At 59.6% G+C, this 10,000-nt stretch overlaps 1 non-coding gene across 1 annotated transcript; it reads right to left on the bottom strand.

Moving 5' to 3' along the window:
- Positions 1–6,236: 6,236 nt before the first annotated feature.
- Positions 6,237–6,355, bottom strand: LOC148058447 (5S ribosomal RNA). Its single transcript, XR_015709837.1, has one exon. It is a non-coding gene; the product is annotated as a 5S ribosomal RNA (ribosomal RNA).
- Between the last annotated feature and the right edge of the window lie 3,645 nt (positions 6,356–10,000).

The following is a 10,000-nucleotide window of genomic DNA, read 5'->3' as shown; positions in this document are numbered from 1 at the left end:
TTTCACTCCCTCTCCTGTTATGGTGCCTCCCTATTAACCTCTAGGTGGTTGCGCTCGTGACATCAAAAAGACCACTTTTTGCAGAGCAGTCACACTCGGAAAAAATTTCTTTCGTCTGGCAAAAGAACCAGAGTTTTCAGCGGTCATCCACTCCAACCTTGTCCGACTTTGAGGCACCAGGCTCGGCCACCCTCCGAGCCTTTTCACTCCCTCTCCTGTTATGGTGCCTCCCTATTAACCTCTAGGTGGTTGCGCTCGTGACATCAAAAAGACCACTTTTTGCAGAGCAGTCACACTCGGAAAAAATTTCTTTCGTCTGGCAAAAGAACCAGAGTTTTCAGCGGTCATCCACTCCAACCTTGTCCGATTTTGAGGCACCAGGCTCGGCCACCGTCCGAGCCTTTTCACTCCCTCTCCTGTTATGGTGCCTCCCTATTAACCTCTAGGTGGTTGCGCTCGTGACATCAAAAAGACCACTTTTTGCAGAGCAGTCACACTCGGAAAAAATTTCTTTCGTCTGGCAAAAGAACCAGAGTTTTCAGCGGTCATCCACTCCAACCTTGTCCGATTTTGAGGCACCAGGCTCGGCCACCGTCCGAGCCTTTTCACTCCCTCTCCTGTTATGGTGCCTCCCTATTAACCTCTAGGTGGTTGCGCTCGTGACATCAAAAAGACCACTTTTTGCAGAGCAGTCACACTCGGGAAAAATTTCTTTCGTCTGGCAAAAGAACCAGAGTTTTCAGCGGTCATCCACTCCAACCTTGTCCGATTTTGAGGCACCAGGCTCGGCCACCCTCCGAGCCTTTTCACTCCCTCTCCTGTTATGGTGCCTCCCTATTAACCTCTAGGTGGTTGCGCTCGTGACATCAAAAAGACCACTTTTTTCAGAGCAGTCACACTCGGGAAAAATTTCTTTCGTCTGGCAAAAGAACCAGAGTTTTCAGCGGTCATCCACTCCAACCTTGTCCGATTTTGAGGCACCAGGCTCGGCCACCGTCCGAGCCTTTTCACTCCCTCTCCTGTTATGGTGCCTCCCTATTAACCTCTAGGTGGTTGCGCTCGTGACATCAAAAAGACCACTTTTTTCAGAGCAGTCACACTCGGGAAAAATTTCTTTCGTCTGGCAAAAGAACCAGAGTTATCAGCGGTCATCCACTCCAACCTTGTCCGACGTTGAGGCACCGATGTCGGCCAAGTTCTGAGCGTTCCACCGCCGAATGCCACTGGTCCTCAACACAGCGGACTTCCAATCCAACCTTGTCCGACTTTGAGGCACCGAAGTCGGCCTCAGCCCGAGCCTTCCCCCGCCGACCTCACTGGAGCCCGCCATCCAGGGACCGGCGGAGGTCGCCCGCATGACCGCGGCAAAGTGTCTCAAAGTCGGGCACGACCGCTCGAGTCACCCGCCAACCCGGTCCGGGGCACCTCCAGGGACCGGCGGAGGTCGCCCGCATGACCGCGGCAAAGTGTCTCAAAGTCGGGCATGACCGCTTGAGTCACCCGCCAACCCGGTCCGGGGCACCTCCAGGGACCGGCGGAGGACGCCCGCATGACCGCGACAAAGTGTCTCAAAGTCGGGCACGACCGCTCGAGTCACCCGCCAACCCGGTCCGGGGCACCTCCAGGGACCGGCGGAGGACGCCCGCATGACCGCGACAAAGTGTCTCAAAGTCGGGCACGACCGCTCGAGTCACCCGCCAACCCGGTCCGGGGCACCTCCAGGGACCGGCGGAGGAGGCCCGCATGACCGCGACAAAGTGTCTCAAAGTCGGGCATGACCGCTCGAGTCACCCGCCAACCCGGTCCGGGGCACCTCCGGGGACCGGCGGAGGACGCCCGCATGACCGCGACAAAGTGTCTCAAAGTCGGGCACGACCGCTCGAGTCACCCGCCAACCCGGTCCGGGGCACCTCCAGGGACCGGCGGAGGACGCCCGCATGCCCGCGACAAAGTGTCTCAAAGTCGGGCACGACCGCTCGAGTCACCCGCCAACCCGGTCCGGGGCACCTCCAGGGACCGGCGGAGGAGGCCCGCATGACCGCGACAAAGTGTCTCAAAGTCGGGCATGACCGCTCGAGTCACCCGCCAACCCGGTCCGGGGCACCTCCGGGGACCGGCGGAGGACGCCCGCATGACCGCGACAAAGTGTCTCAAAGTCGGGCACGACCGCTCGAGTCACCCGCCAACCCGGTCCGGGGCACCTCCAGGGACCGGCGGAGGACGCCCGCATGACCGCGACAAAGTGTCTCAAAGTCGGGCACGACCGCTCGAGTCACCCGCCAACCCGGTCCGGGGCACCTCCAGGGACCGGCGGAGGTCGCCCGCATGACCGCGACAAAGTGTCTCAAAGTCGGGCATGACCGCTCGAGTCACCCGCCAACCCGGTCCGGGGCACCTCCGGGGACCGGCGGAGGACGCCCGCATGACCGCGACAAAGTGTCTCAAAGTCGGGCACGACCGCTCGAGTCACCCGCCAACCCGGTCCGGGGCACCTCCGGGGAGCAGTGGAGGTCGCTCGCATGACCGCGACAAAGTGTCTCAAAGTCGGGCATGACCGCTCGAGTCGCCCGCCATCCCGGTCCGGAGCTCAACACTTTGTCGTTTTTTCCACTCCCTCCCCATTAACCTCTAGGTGGTTGCGCTCGTGACATCAAAAAGACCACTTTTTGCAGAGCAGTCACACTCGGAAAAAATTCGTTTCGTCTGGCAAAAGAACCAGAGTTCTCAGCGGGCTTCCAGTCCAACCTTGTCCGATTTTGAGGCACCAGGCTCGGCCACAGTCCGAGCCCATTCACTCCCTCCCCTGTTGTACTCGCTCCCTATTAACCTCTAGGTGGTTGCGCTCGTGACATCAAAAAGACCACTTTTTGAGGAGCAGTCACACTTAGGAAAAATCCGTTTGCGCTCACACCATCCCTCCCCATTAACCTCTAGGTGGTTGCGCTCGTGACATCAAAAAGACCACTTTTTGAGGAGCAGTCACACTTAGGAAAAATCCGTTTGCGCTCACACCATCCCTCCCCATTAACCTCTAGGTGGTTGCGCTCGTGACATCAAAAAGACCACTTTTTGAGGAGCAGTCAGACACCGAGGTTTTCTGGATTTATGTCCGTTTTCCTGGTTCTCTGACTCGGGCACCTTGTGACCGACATCCCCCCCTTCCCTGGTTCTATTTTGCCGATACTTTGGTGAGTTTTCTACCCGCAAACCAAGCCCCCCAAGCCCGCCGCCTGGTGGGGGAAGAGGCCCCCTGGTCCCGGTTCTATTTTAGGACACTTTGGTGAGTTTTCTACCCGCAAACCAAGCCCCCCAAGCCCGCCGCCTGGTGGGGGAAGATGCCCCCTGGTCCCGGTTCTATTTTAGGACACTTTGGTGAGTTTTCTACCCGCAAACCAAGCCCCCCAAGCCCGCCGCCTGGTGGGGGAACATGCCCCCTGGTCCCGGTTCTATTTTAGGACACTTTGGTGAGTTTTCTACCCGCAAACCAAGCCCCCCAAGCCCGCCGCCTGGTGGGGGAACATGCCGCCTAGCCCGGTTCTATTTTAGGTCACTTTGGTGAGTTTTCTACCCGCAAACCAAGCCCCCCAAGCCCGCCGCCTGGTGGGGGAAGAGGCCCCCTGGTCCCGGTTCTATTTTAGGTCACTTTGGTGAGTTTTCTACCCGCAAACCAAGCCCCCCAAGCCCGCCGCCTGGTGGGGGAAGAGGCCCCCTGGTCCCGGTTCTATTTTAGGACACTTTGGTGAGTTTTCTACCCGCAAACCAAGCCCCCCAAGCCCGCCGCCTGGTGGGGGAACATGCCCCCTGGTCCCGGTTCTATTTTAGGACACTTTGGTGAGTTTTCTACCCGCAAACCAAGCCCCCCAAGCCCGCCGCCTGGTGGGGGAACATGCCCCCTGGTCCCGGTTCTATTTTAGGACACTTTGGTGAGTTTTCTACCCGCAAACCAAGCCCCCCAAGCCCGCCGCCTGGTGGGGGAACATGCCGCCTAGCCCGGTTCTATTTTAGGTCACTTTGGTGAGTTTTCTACCCGCAAACCAAGCCCCCCAAGCCCGCCGCCTGGTGGGGGAGCATGCCCCCTGGTCCCGGTTCTATTTTAGGACACTTTGGTGAGTTTTCTACCCGGAAACCAAGCCCCCCAAGCCCGCCACCTGGTGGGGGAAGAGGCCCCCTGGTCCCGGTTCTATTTTAGGACACTTTGGTGAGTTTTCTACCCACACTGCATGTCCCCAAATGCCGCCATCTGGTGGGGGAACATGCCGCCTGCACCGGTTCTATTTTAAGTCACTTTGGTGAGTTTTCTGCCCACACTACGGGTCCCCAAATGCCGCCATCTGGTGGGGGAACATGCCGCCTGCACCGGTTCTATTTTAAGTCACTTTGGTGAGTTTTCTGCCCACACTACGGCTCCCCAAATGCCGCCATCTGGTGGGGGAACATGCCGCCTGCACCGGTTCTATTTTAAGTCACTTTGGTGAGTTTTCTGCCCACACTACGGGTCCCCAAATGCCGCCATCTGGTGGGGGAACATGCCGCCTGCACCGGTTCTATTTTAAGTCACTTTGGTGAGTTTTCTGCCCACACTACGGCTCCCCAAATGCCGCCATCTGGTGGGGGAACATGCCGCCTGCACCGGTTCTATTTTAAGTCACTTTGGTGAGTTTTCTGCCCACACTACGGGTCCCCAAATGCCGCCATCTGGTGGGGGAACATGCCGCCTGCACCGGTTCTATTTTAAGTCACTTTGGTGAGTTTTCTACCCACACTACGGGTCCCCAAATGCCGCCATCTGGTGGGGGAACATGCCGCCTGCACCGGTTCTATTTTAAGTCACTTTGGTGAGTTTTCTACCCACACTACGGGTCCCCAAATGCCGCCATCTGGTGGGGGAACATGCCGCCTGCACCGGTTCTATTTTAAGTCACTTTGGTGAGTTTTCTGCCCACACTACGGGTCCCCAAATGCCGCCATCTGGTGGGGGAACATGCCGCCTGCACCGGTTCTATTTTAGGTCACTTTTCTCACTTTCTGACCCACAAATAATGCCCCAAATGCCGCCGCCTGGTGGGGGGAACTGCCGCCTAGTCCCGGTTCTATTTTAGGTCACTTTTCTCACTTTCTGACCCACAAATAATGCCCCAAATGCCGCCGCCTGGTGGGGGGAACTGCCGCCTAGTCCCGGTTCTATTTTAGGTCACTTTTCTCACTTTCTGACCCACAAATAATGCCCCAAATGCCGCCGCCTGGTGGGGGGAACTGCCGCCTAGTCCCGGTTCTATTTTAGGTCACTTTTCTCACTTTCTGACCCACAAATAATGCCCCAAATGCCGCCGCCTGGTGGGGGGAACTGCCGCCTAGTCCCGGTTCTATTTTAGGTCACTTTTCTCACTTTCTGACCCACAAATAATGCCCCAAATGCCGCCGCCTGGTGGGGGGAACTGCCGCCTAGTCCCGGTTCTATTTTAGGTCCCTTTTCTCACTTTCTGACCCACAAATAATGCCCCAAATGCCGCCGCCTGGTGGGGGGAACTGCCGCCTAGTCCCGGTTCTATTTTAGGTCACTTTTCTCACTTTCTGACCCACAAATAATGCCCCAAATGCCGCCGCCTGGTGGGGGGAACTGCCGCCTAGTCCCGGTTCTATTTTAGGTCACTTTTCTCACTTTCTGACCCACAAATAATGCCTCAAATGCCGCCGCCTGGTGGGGGGAACTGCCGCCTAGTCCCGGTTCTATTTTAGGTCACTTTTCTCACTTTCTGACCCACAAATAATGCCCCAAATGCCGCCGCCTGGTGGGGGGAACTGCCGCCTAGTCCCGGTTCTATTTTAGGTCACTTTTCTCACTTTCTGACCCACAAATAATGCCCCAAATGCCGCCGCCTGGTGGGGGGAACTGCCGCCTAGTCCCGGTTCTATTTTAGGTCACTTTTCTCACTTTCTGACCCACAAATAATGCCTCAAATGCCGCCGCCTGGTGGGGGGAACTGCCGCCTAGTCCCGGTTCTATTTTAGGTCACTTTTCTCACTTTCTGACCCACAAATAATGCCCCAAATGCCGCCGCCTGGTGGGGGGAACTGCCGCCTAGTCCCGGTTCTATTTTAGGTCACTTTTCTCACTTTCTTACCCACAAATAATGCCCCAAATGCCGCCGCCTGGTGGGGGGAACTGCCGCCTAGTCCCGGTTCTATTTTAGGTCACTTTTCTCACTTTTCTACCCACAAATAATGGCAAAAAAAAATGCTTACAGCACCCAGTATTCCCAGGCGGTCTCCCATCCAAGTACTAACTGGGCCCGACCCTGCTTGGCTTCCGAGATCAGACGAGATCGGGCTCATTCAGGGTGGTGTGGCCGTAAGCGAGGGAAGCGCTTGTGAAATGCCCCAAAGTGTTGAAAATGTTCCCCAGGCCCCTGGTTCCCCATCCCCGCAGGAGGAGGCTCCCCAGGCCCCCTGGTTCCCCATCCCCGCAGGAGGAGGCTCCCCAGGCCCCCTGGTGCAGGAGGAGGCTCCCCAGGCCCCCTGGTGCAGGAGGAGGCTCCCCAGGCCCCTGGTTCCCCATCCCCGCAGGAGGAGGCTCCCCAGGCCCCCTGGTTCCCCATCCCCGCAGGAGGAGGCTCCCCAGGCCCCCTGGTGCAGGAGGAGGCTCCCCAGGCCCAATGGTTCCCCATCACCGCAGGAGGAGGCTCCCCAGGCCCCCTGGTTCCCCATGCCCGCAGGAGGAGGCTCCCCAGGCCCCCTGGTTCTCTATGCCCGCAGGAGGAGGCTCCCCAGGCCCCCTGCTTCTCCATCCCCGCAGGAGGAGGCTCCCCAGGCCCCATGGTTCCCCATCACCGCAGGAGGAGGCTCCCCAGGCCCCCTGGTTCCCCATCCCCGCAGGAGGAGGCTCCCCAGGCCCCATGGTTCCCCATCACCGCAGGAGGAGGCTCCCCAGGCCCCCTGGTTCCCCATCCCCGCAGGAGGAGGCTCCCCAGGCCCCCTGGTGCAGGAGGAGGCTCCCCAGGCCCCCTGGTTCCCCATCCCCGCAGGAGGAGGCTCCCCAGGCCCCCTGGTTCTCCATGCCCGCAGGAGGAGGCTCCCCAGGCCCCCTGGTTCCCCATCCCCGCAGGAGGAGGCTCCCCAGGCCCCATGGTTCCCCATCACCGCAGGAGGAGGCTCCCCAGGCCCCCTGGTTCCCCATCCCCGCAGGAGGAGGCTCCCCAGGCCCCCTGGTGCAGGAGGAGGCTCCCCAGGCCCCCTGGTTCCCCATCCCCGCAGGAGGAGGCTCCCCAGGCGCCCTGGTTCTCCATCCCCGCAGGAGGAGGCTCCCCAGGCCCCCTGGTTCTCCATGCCCGCAGGAGGAGGCTCCCCAGGCCCCCTGGTTCTCCATCCCCGCAGGAGGAGGCTCCCCAGGCCCCCTGGTTCTCCATCCCCGCAGGAGGAGGCTCCCCAGGCCCCCTGGTTCTCCATCCCCGCAGGAGGAGGCTCCCCAGGCCCCCTGGTTCTCCATCCCCGCAGGAGGAGGCTCCCCAGGCCCCCTGGTTCTCCATCCCCGCAGGAGGAGGCCCCCCAGGCCCCTGGTTCCCCATCCCCGCAGGAGGAGGCTCCCCAGGCCCCCTGGTTCTCCATGCCCGCAGGAGGAGGCTCCCCAGGCCCCCTGGTTCTCCATCCCCGCATGAGGAGGCTCCCCAGGCCCCTGGTTCTCCATGCCCGCAGGAGGAGGCTCCCCAGGCCCCCTGGTTCTCCATGACCGCAGGAGGAGGCTCCCCAGGCCCCCTGGTTCTCCATCCCCGCAGGAGGAGGCTCCCCAGGCCCCCTGGTTCCCCATCCCCGCAGGAGGAGGCTCCCCAGGCCCCCTGGTGCAGGAGGAGGCTCCCCAGGCCCAATGGTTCCCCATCACCGCAGGAGGAGGCTCCCCAGGCCCCCTGGTTCCCCATGCCCGCAGGAGGAGGCTCCCCAGGCCCCCTGGTTCTCTATGCCCGCAGGAGGAGGCTCCCCAGGCCCCCTGGTTCTCCATCCCCGCAGGAGGAGGCCCCCCAGGCCCCTGGTTCCCCATCCCCGCAGGAGGAGGCTCCCCAGGCCCCCTGGTTCTCCATGCCCGCAGGAGGAGGCTCCCCAGGCCCCTGGTTGGGAGAGGGGGAAAAAGAGCAAAGTGTTTAAAAATGCCCCAAAGTGTTGAAAATGTTCCCCAGGCCCCTGGTTCCCCATCCCCGCAGGAGGAGGCTCCCCAGGCCCCCTGGTTGGGAGAGGGGGAAAAAGAGCAAAGTGTTTAAAAATGCCCCAAAGTGTTGAAAATGTTCCCCAGGCCCCTGGTTCCCCATCCCCGCAGGAGGAGGCTCCCCAGGCCCCCTGGTTGGGAGAGGGGGAAAAAGAGCAAAGTGTTTAAAAATGCCCCAAAGTGTTGAAAATGTTCCCCAGGCCCCTGGTTCCCCATCCCCGCAGGAGGAGGCTCCCCAGGCCCCCTGGTTGGGAGAGGGGAAAAAAAGAGCAAAGTGTTTAAAAATGCCCCAAAGTGTTGAAAATGTTCCCCAGGCCCCTGGTTCCCCATCCCCGCAGGAGGAGGCTCCCCAGGCCCCCTGGTTGGGAGAGGGGGATAAAGAGCAAAGTGTTTAAAAATGCCCCAAAGTGTTGAAAATGTTCCCCAGGCCCCTGGTTCCCCATCCCCGCAGGAGGAGGCTCCCCAGGCCCCCTGGTTGGGAGAGGGAAAAAAAAGAGCAAAGTGTTTAAAAATGCCCCAAAGTGTTGAAAATGTTCCCCAGGCCCCTGGTTCCCCATCCCCGCAGGAGGAGGCTCCCCAGGCCCCCTGGTTGGGAGAGGGGAAAAAAAGAGCAAAGTGTTTAAAAATGCCCCAAAGTGTTGAAAATGTTCCCCAGGCCCCTGGTTCCCCATCCCCGCAGGAGGAGGCTCCCCAGGCCCCCTGGTTGGGAGAGGGGGAAAAAGAGCAAAGTGTTTAAAAATGCCCCAAAGTGTTGAAAATGTTCCCCAGGCCCCTGGTTCCCCATCCCCGCAGGAGGAGGCTCCCCAGGCCCCCTGGTTGGGAGAGGGGAAAAAAAGAGCAAAGTGTTTAAAAATGCCCCAAAGTGTTGAAAATGTTCCCCAGGCCCCTGGTTCCCCATCCCCGCAGGAGGAGGCTCCCCAGGCCCCCTGGTTGGGAGAGGGGGAAAAAGAGCAAAGTGTTTAAAAATGCCCCAAAGTGTTGAAAATGTTCCCCAGGCCCCTGGTTCCCCATCCCCGCAGGAGGAGGCTCCCCAGGCCCCCTGGTTGGGAGAGGGGAAAAAAAGAGCAAAGTGTTTAAAAATGCCCCAAAGTGTTGAAAATGTTCCCCAGGCCCCTGGTTCCCCATCCCCGCAGGAGGAGGCTCCCCAGGCCCCCTGGTTGGGAGAGGGGAAAAAAAGAGCAAAGTGTTTAAAAATGCCCCAAAGTGTTGAAAATGTTCCCCAGGCCCCTGGTTCCCCATCCCCGCAGGAGGAGGCTCCCCAGGCCCCCTGGTTGGGAGAGGGGAAAAAAAGAGCAAAGTGTTTAAAAATGCCCCAAAGTGTTGAAAATGTTCCCCGGCCTCCTGGTACCCCATCCCCGCATGAGGATGTCACCCAGGCCCCTGGTTCTCCATCCCCGCAGGAGGAGGGATTGTGGGTGGGAGAGGGAAAAAAAGGCTAAAGTGTTTAAAAATGCCCCAAAGTGTTGAAAATGTTCCCCGGCCTCCTGGTACCCCATCCCCGCATGAGGATGTCACCCAGGCCCCTGGTTCTCCATCCCCGCAGGAGGAGGGATTGTGGGTGGGAGAGGGAAAAAAAAGAGCAAAGTGTTTAAAAATGCCCCAAAGTGTTGAAAATGTTCCCCAGCCTCCTGGTAGCCCATCCCCGCATGAGGATGTCACCCAGGCCCCTGGTTCTCCATCCCCGCAGGAGGAGGGATTGTGGGTGGGAGAGGGAAAAAAAGGCTAAAGTGTTTAAAAATGCCCCAAAGTGTTGAAAATGTTCCCCGGCCTCCTGGTACCCCATCCCCGCATGAGGATGTCACCCAGGCC

Source organism: Callionymus lyra, unplaced genomic scaffold, assembly GCF_982586985.1.
Source record: "Callionymus lyra unplaced genomic scaffold, fCalLyr1.hap1.1 HAP1_SCAFFOLD_81, whole genome shotgun sequence".
Classification (NCBI taxonomy): Eukaryota; Metazoa; Chordata; class Actinopteri; order Syngnathiformes; family Callionymidae; genus Callionymus; species Callionymus lyra.
Note: the sequence above shows the minus strand (reverse complement) of the source record. Positions and strands in the feature narration are given on the sequence as shown.